The 9,034-nt window shown below is 27.3% G+C and overlaps 2 non-coding genes across 2 annotated transcripts; both read left to right on the top strand.

Moving 5' to 3' along the window:
• The first annotated feature begins 4,186 nt into the window (after window positions 1-4,186).
• On the top strand, window positions 4,187-6,342 carry LOC123303955. Its single transcript, XR_006536020.1, has one exon. It is a non-coding gene; the product is annotated as a small subunit ribosomal RNA (ribosomal RNA).
• Window positions 6,343-7,295: 953 nt separating this feature from the next.
• On the top strand, window positions 7,296-7,450 carry LOC123303953. Its single transcript, XR_006536018.1, has one exon. It is a non-coding gene; the product is annotated as a 5.8S ribosomal RNA (ribosomal RNA).
• Window positions 7,451-9,034: the final 1,584 nt, after the last annotated feature.

Raw genomic sequence — 9,034 nt, 5'->3', positions numbered from 1 at the left:
CAATTTATGCATAACAGGTTGCTAGCCAAATATAAACTTAATGAAGTATTATGATGGACACTTACATTCGGAATTCATATATTTAAAGAAATAATTTTGATTATTCAGATTCTATTAATATTAGCTATTGTAAATAATATTAATCAAATGAAAAGTTTTTAAATTGTTAGGATGTATTTAGCAAGTTATGCTTTCCATACATAAAATAAAAATATATTATGTATAAATAATATTAGTGCTTGTAAAAGGATTAAGATTAATAAAACTAGATATATACTCTTAATACAATAAAAAGTAATAATTTAAAAGAATGTAAAAATATTTATTTAGCTGATAAATTTAAAATGGATAATAAATTTTAAATTTTTATTAACTCTTATTTATTATATAATATTTATTTGTAATCCTTATGCAAAATAATATATGACTTGAACAACGTACATGGGGGCGTGTATACAATTAATAAATTTAGGTAGAGAAATATATTTTGAATCAATAATTTATAAGTTCACAACAGAATAGTCAGATTTTTATTGTCTATTAAATATTTTTTAGCGAATAACTATTATGTATTACTAGAATATAATAATAATTTTTTTTTTTTTTTTTTTTTTTATGTTACTTGAATGGTGTATACGTTTACACGGTGAATGTAAAATCAATTAATCAATTTATATAGAAAAATATATTATGAATTAATTATAAATAAGTTCCAATAAAATAGCCTGATTCCCATTGTGTATTGAAATTTTTTTTTAACCAATTAACTATTAATGTGAATTTGTACAATAAAAATTTTGTATTAATTCTGTAAATTATTATATATATTTGCATTATACAGTATTTAGAAGCATTTAAATGGATAAAAATTTTTTAGAAAATCTACATATGTATCACATGTATTATACCGGTACCCTGTCGCAATATAACATGTACGATTTGTATATAAAATAAAATGAAATTTTTTCCCTAAAATTTTTTAATGAATCCCGAAAAATTCTATATATTTTACCTTTATATAGTATTTAGGACTATTTAAAAGGATAAAATTTTTTTCGAAAATCTACATATGTATCACATGTATTATACCGGTACCCTGTCGCAATATAACATGTACGATTTGTATATAAAATAAAATGAAATTTTTTCCCTAAAATTTTTTAATGAATCCCGAAAAATTCTATATATTTTACCTTTATATAGTATTTAGGACTATTTAAAAGGATAAAATTTTTTTCGAAAATCTACATATGTATCACATGTATTATACCGGTACCCTGTCGCAATATAACATGTACGATTTGTATATAAAATAAAATGAAATTTTTTCCCTAAAATTTTTTAATGAATCCCGAAAAATTCTATATATTTCACCTTTATATAGTATTTAGGACTATTTAAAAGGATAAAATTTTTTCGAAAATCTACATATGTATCACATGTATTATACCGGTACCCTGTCGCAATATAACATGTACGATTTGTATATAAAATAAAATGAAATTTTTTCCCTAAAATTTTTTAATGAATCCCGAAAAATTCTATATATTTTACCTTTATATAGTATTTAGGACCATTTAAAAGGATAAAAATTTTTTCGAAAATCTACATATGTATCACATGTATTATACCGGTACCCTGTCGCAATATAACATGTACGATTTGTATATAAAAAAAAAATATACATTTTTTTCTAAAAATTTGCATTAATTCCAAAAATTTTTTAATAATTTATTATAATTATTAATGTTTATTGAATAATTTATTATAATGCATAAATTTCATTTAATAAAATATGATAAAAGCAAAAAAAAATTTTTTTGGTCCCAAAATAAAAATTTTTAGCTGAAAAAAATTTTTTTTTTAAAATTTTTTTCTTTAAATTTTGATTATTCTGTAAAGTTTATGATGTTTAAAGCCATTTTAAACATTATCATATTTTGAGTTTGAAGCACCGGGTGTAATGTCTTTAATATATATGATGGATAGTGCGTGTAAGTTAATGAGATGAATGTATATCTATGTATAACAGTGTATTAGTGGTATTACGTTCAGCAGTCTCACACATATGATATAGTATGGTATAGTATAAGTTGTTTATTTTTCATACTGTCCGTGTATCATTCAACAAAGGTGGTGTAGAGTTGTATATGGCTTGGTATGACGTTGTTGCAATTCTATGGACACTATGATATTACGGATGCACAGATAGAGGAATAACACTTATCGTATATGTATCATTTATGTATGTTGACTGTGTAATGAATACTAAATATAATAAAATAATACACTTTTTAATAGAATAACATTTGTTTCATGTTTTAGTATGATATTAAATGGTATAGAATAGGTTGTTTATTTTTCATACTGTCCGTGTATCATTCAACAAAGGTGGTGTAGAGTTGTATATGGCTTGGTATGACGTCGTTGCAATTCTATGGACACTATGATATTACGGAATAACAGAAAGAGGAATAAAACTTATTGTATATGTATCATTTATAACGTACTTTTATGTTGACAAGAATGAATGTATATCTATATGAAATAGTGTATTTTGTGGTATTATGTTCAACAGTCTTACATATATGATATAGTATGATATAGTATAATTTGTTTATTTTTCATACTCTAAGTGTATCATTCAACAAAGGTGGTGTAGAGTTGTATATGGCTTGGTATGACGTCGTTGCAATTCTATGGACACCATGATATCACGAAAAAACAGAAAGAAAAATAACAATTATCGTATATGTATCATCTATATTATTATTGTATTTTGACTATGTAATGAATGCCAAATTTAAAAATATACACTTTCTTAATAGAATAACATTTATTTTAGTATAATATAAAATGATATTGAATATGTTGTTTAATTTTCATACTGTTCGTGTATCATTCAACAAAGGTGGTGTAGGTATGTATATGGCTTGGTATGACGCTTTTGCATGTCTATGGACACCATGATATTACGAAAAAACAGAAAGAAGAATAACACTTTTCAAATATGTATCATTTATATATTTTATTAACATGAACGCAAAATATACAAAATTATATATATATATACTCAAAATATTCTGGATGGTAATCAGTTTGGTTTATTTTGATATTTAATATTGTATTTTGGTTTTTTTGCTAGTAATGTTTCGAATATGTATATGCTGTTATTATTTTTTAGGTGTACATTGTATTAAATTGTTATCAATTATTTAATGTATGTATACAAAATAATAGCAAAAACATTTTCAATTATTATATAAAAATTTTTTTTTTTACACATGCATATTTATTAATATATGAAATTTTATCTCAGTTTTAATAAATATGTATTGAAATGAATAATAATACAATCTTATATATATTGATAATAGTCTGGATGGTAATCAGTTTGGATTATTTTGATATTAAATATTGTATTATTATTTTTGTAAAAAAATTAATGAGAATTTTGTAAAAAAACCTCTATATGTATATCTTTTTATATCAATATTTAAAAAAAAATTTTTTTTTATTAAATTATTGATTATAAATAGAATAACATATAAATTTTTTTGTCAAAGCAAGTTCATGGGTTATAAGTTTTAAACTTTACACTCCCATATGAGCACACAATATTTATATAAAAATTATTTTTATAAATAATATTACATTGACTCACCTCATACCAAGCGAGAATATTAAGTGTTATTATAACGTTTTTTATTTAAAATTAACTTTTTAAATAAAATTAAAAAATAAATGACGCTTTCAATCTAGCGACGAGTATGAGAAAATGTTTGAAATATTTTAAGACCCATTTGGTGATGGTCTGACAAAAATCATAATTATTTTTTTTTTTTTTTATTCAATAATATTTATTATGAATAACATGTTATATATTTCTTTTTGTAAAAGCAAAAAAATTATATAAATGACATAATAAAATATATATTTGAAAAAAAAAAAAATTAATAATAATATATATATCTCATATGTTTTTTCTATTAATTTTAAAACAATAGAGATATAAAAAAAAAAAAATTTATATCAGTAATGGGTGAGACCATCTGATATTTAAAATGAAATTGTAATAATATTATTATATATTAATAATTATTGTATGAAAATTTTTTTTCTTATAATAAGAAAACAAAAATATCATGTATATTATTATATATTTAATATTATAAATACAAATAGTTCCCTGGTTGATCCTGCCAGTAGTCATATGCTTGTCTCAAAGATTAAGCCATGCATGTCTCAGTACAAGCCAAATTAAGGTGAAACCGCGAAAGGCTCATTATATCAGTTATGGTTCCTTAGATCGTACCCACATTTACTTGGATAACTGTGGTAATTCTAGAGCTAATACATGCAAACAGAGTTCCGACCAGAGATGGAAGGAATGCTTTTATTAGATCAAAACCAATCGGTGTAAATTTTAATTTGCATCGTTTAATTTGGTGACTCTGAATAACTTTAAGCTGATCGCACGGTCTCGTACCGGCGACGCATCTTTCAAATGTCTGCCTTATCAACTGTCGATGGTAGGTTCTGCGCCTACCATGGTTGTAACGGGTAACGGGGAATCAGGGTTCGATTCCGGAGAGGGAGCCTGAGAAACGGCTACCACATCCAAGGAAGGCAGCAGGCGCGCAAATTACCCACTCCCGGCACGGGGAGGTAGTGACGAAAAATAACGATACGGGACTCATCCGAGGCCCCGTAATCGGAATGAGTACACTTTAAATCCTTTAACGAGGATCCATTGGAGGGCAAGTCTGGTGCCAGCAGCCGCGGTAATTCCAGCTCCAATAGCGTATATTAAAGTTGTTGCGGTTAAAAAGCTCGTAGTCGAATCTGTGTCCTACACTGTTGGTTCAATGCTCGCATTGTTTAACTAGCATGTTATGTGGGACGTCCTACCGGTGGGTGGTACAGATTATGTATAAAGTATATTTTAGTGTTATTATTTATTTAATGCATTATATATATTTTTATTATGTAATTTGTCGTAAGTGTTTAACCGTTAAGAGCGGTGGCAGCCCCCAATTGCAATCCCGTCGCGGTGCTCTTAATTGAGTGTCGAGGTGGGCCGGTACGTTTACTTTGAACAAATTAGAGTGCTTAAGGCAGGCTCAAATTTTGCCTGAATATTGTGTGCATGGAATAATGGAATAGGACCTCGGTTCTATTTTGTTGGTTTTCGGAACTCCGAGGTAATGATTAATACGGACAGATGGGGGCATTCGTATTGCGACGTTAGAGGTGAAATTCTTGGATCGTCGCAAGACGGACAGAAGCGAAAGCATTTGCCAAAAATGTTTTGATTGATCAAGAACGAAAGTTAGAGGTTCGAAGGCGATCAGATACCGCCCTAGTTCTAACCATAAACGATGCCAGCTAGCGATCCGCCGAAGTTCCTCCGATGACTCGGCGGGCAGCTTCCGGGAAACCAAAGCTTTTGGGTTCCGGGGGAAGTATGGTTGCAAAGCTGAAACTTAAAGGAATTGACGGAAGGGCACCACCAGGAGTGGAGCCTGCGGCTTAATTTGACTCAACACGGGAAACCTCACCAGGCCCGGACACCGGAAGGATTGACAGATTGAGAGCTCTTTCTTGATTCGGTGGGTGGTGGTGCATGGCCGTTCTTAGTTGGTGGAGCGATTTGTCTGGTTAATTCCGATAACGAACGAGACTCTAGCCTGCTAAATAGACGTACTTTACCGGCATCTCAAGGCCCATCGGCTGTTTGTTTCCCATTTCATTCATTTTCATGTGTGTTATGTATTGTATTTATATATGCATGTATTTTTGAGATTTAACGATCAAGATTATATTTTGTATATATTGTGCTTTATGTTGCATATGTTATGGTGTATGGGTACGCAGTTTTTTGATGTGGTTTTTACTGCCGGCGTACAAATAATTCTTCTTAGAGGGACAGGCGGCATTCTAGCCGCACGAGATTGAGCAATAACAGGTCTGTGATGCCCTTAGATGTTCTGGGCCGCACGCGCGCTACACTGAAGGAATCAGCGTGTCCTCCCAGGCCGAAAGGTCCGGGTAACCCGCTGAACCTCCTTCGTGCTAGGGATTGGGGCTTGCAATTGTTCCCCATGAACGAGGAATTCCCAGTAAGCGCGAGTCATAAGCTCGCGTTGATTACGTCCCTGCCCTTTGTACACACCGCCCGTCGCTACTACCGATTGAATGATTTAGTGAGGTCTTCGGACTGGTACGCGGCAATATTTCTGATATTGCCGATGTTGCTGGGAAGATGACCAAACTTGATCATTTAGAGGAAGTAAAAGTCGTAACAAGGTTTCCGTAGGTGAACCTGCGGAAGGATCATTAACGATATATATAAAATATATTTATTTATATTTTTTGTATTGTTTTTAAATATTCCAAAAAATAAAAATATTATTGATAAGAAATATTTTTTTTAACAAAATAACATATTAATATGTAATTTTCTCAAAATATATAATAGTAATTATGTGTTAAAAGAGATTTATTTTGGTTATGATATCATATTAAAGTAATACGCCAAACTTTTTTTATACACATAATATATCTATACATATAATATAGAGAATATTATATAAATATTAATAATATATTTGTTACATATAAAATATTTTTATATTCAATATTATTATTATTATTAAACAATAATTATTAATAAAATCTATAAATAATTTCTCTTATAAAAAAGTGAAATTAAAAATAGAATATATTGAAATTATTTGTTTATATGTATATAATCTCTATTAAGAAAAATAAAATAAGATTATAATTGATATAATCTATATTTTTATTTTTCTATGTTATATAATAAAAATAAAGAAAACACAAGATAAAATTTTTTTAAAGAATAAAATTTATTTCAAATTTAAATTTCTTTATGTTTTGTCTTGATATTTCTTTTTTTTTATTAAAAGTTATTATGTTAAAAAACAAACCCATTTGTTTTGTACCATATTAATATTATATATATTTTTATGTAGAAAATAATTTATAAAAAAAAAATAAATACATTTCTATAAAATATACCAAATATTAATTATTATATCTAGCTAGCACTAACAAAAATATCAAAAATGTTATGTATATATTTATTAATACCATAATATCTTTAATTTATATATATATATATTTAAAATAAAATATATAATTTATATTCTAGAAAAATTTTTTTATTTTAAAAGAATTTATAAAGATATATAAATTAATAATTTTATTTTTTATATTAAAAATAAAGATTATTATTAATAATAATACTTACATTTAAAATTTAAAAAGATTACCCTGGACGGTGGATCACTTGGCTCGTGGGTCGATGAAGAACGCAGCTAATTGCGCGTCAACTTGTGAACTGCAGGACACATGAACATTGACATTTCGAACGCACATTGCGGTCCTTGGATACTGTTCCCGGACCACATCTGGCTGAGGGTCGTATACATTATATTAATATAATAAAAGATTATTTTACATAAAATTTTTTTTATGAAAAAGAAATTTATCAATAATTAAAAAAGAAAATTTATTTTTTCATATTTAATTAAATTGATAAATAAAATTTTTATAAAAGAAATGTAAAATTATTTATATATGAATGTTTTACGCCAAATATAAGAAAAAAATAAATATAAAATGTTTTTAATAGCATTTAAAATTTATATATTTTTTATTATTTGTCGACATTTTTAAATTAATATATCAATATTATTTTTTATCATTTATATATAATATTATAAAACTTTATGTTAATAATAATATTAATAATAAATGATATTAATAATATATTTTTAAAATATTAAATAAAGAAGAATAAACAAAAATATTATATATTAATATTTTGTTATGGAATATTTTATTTGTAATAAAATTTTCAATATACTCGAAAAAAATTAATATATATAATTATTTATTTTTTATTTTCTTCTCTTTAGATAAATATAAAAATAATATTATATAATAATATTAAAAAAATTTGAGTATGAATAATTAAGAAAATTGTTTACTTATAAAATATAACAAAAACATAATATATAAAAAAAATTTTTGTTTTAATACTTCTAAAAACTTTTACGACCTCAGAGTAGGTGAGATTACCCGCTGAATTTAAGCATATTATTAAGCGGAGGAAAAGAAACTAACTAGGATTCCCTTAGTAGCGGCGAGCGAACAGGGATAAGCCCAGCACTGAACCCCGTGGCTGATAAACAGACACTTGGGGAATGTAGTGTTTAGGAAGATTCAATATAAACCTATTGTTATATAATACATCCAAGTCCATCTTGAATGGGGCCATATACCCATAGAGGGTGCCAGGCCCGTAGTGATTATTATTGATGATAGGTGAATCTTTCCTTAGAGTCGGGTTGCTTGAGAGTGCAGCTCTAAGTGGGTGGTAAACTCCATCTAAGGCTAAATATTACCACGAGACCGATAGCGAACAAGTACCGTGAGGGAAAGTTGAAAAGAACTTTGAAGAGAGAGTTAAAGAGTACGTAAAACCGTTCAGGGGTAAACCTGAGAAACCCGAAAGGTCGAAAGATGAGATTCATTTACTTTTTATCGTTAATCAACCAATTTGTACTAGCATGTGACAAAAATTTTTATTAGGAATTTATTTTTAGTAAAAATATATGCACTGCTGTATATTGTTAATTGTATGATAACGAGGTATGCACTTCTCATCTTGTAGGACGTTGCGACCCATTAAATATTAATCTATAGGCATTGGTGCGTTGATTAATGTACAATATTATTTTTTGATAATATTTTTGTGTATGTTAAACGCCTATGTTTCTTGATTAATTGTTTGATGGTATTAATTATAAATTGATATTGAGTCGCGTTATTAACGCGTTCAGATCCACCACGAGTATAAATAGGTTTTTTTTATTAAAACATATTATATATACGGATTTTATGCCGTTATATGATACTATTTAACTGTCAGTAGGTGTATGATAATGAACTGGCTCATTTTTTTTTATTAAAAATTTATCTGTCAGCGACGATATAGCTTTGG

Source organism: Chrysoperla carnea, assembly GCF_905475395.1.
Source record: "Chrysoperla carnea chromosome X unlocalized genomic scaffold, inChrCarn1.1 SUPER_X_unloc_166, whole genome shotgun sequence".
Lineage (NCBI taxonomy): Eukaryota > Metazoa > Arthropoda > Insecta > Neuroptera > Chrysopidae > Chrysoperla > Chrysoperla carnea.
This window is presented reverse-complemented; position numbering and strand designations above follow the sequence as displayed.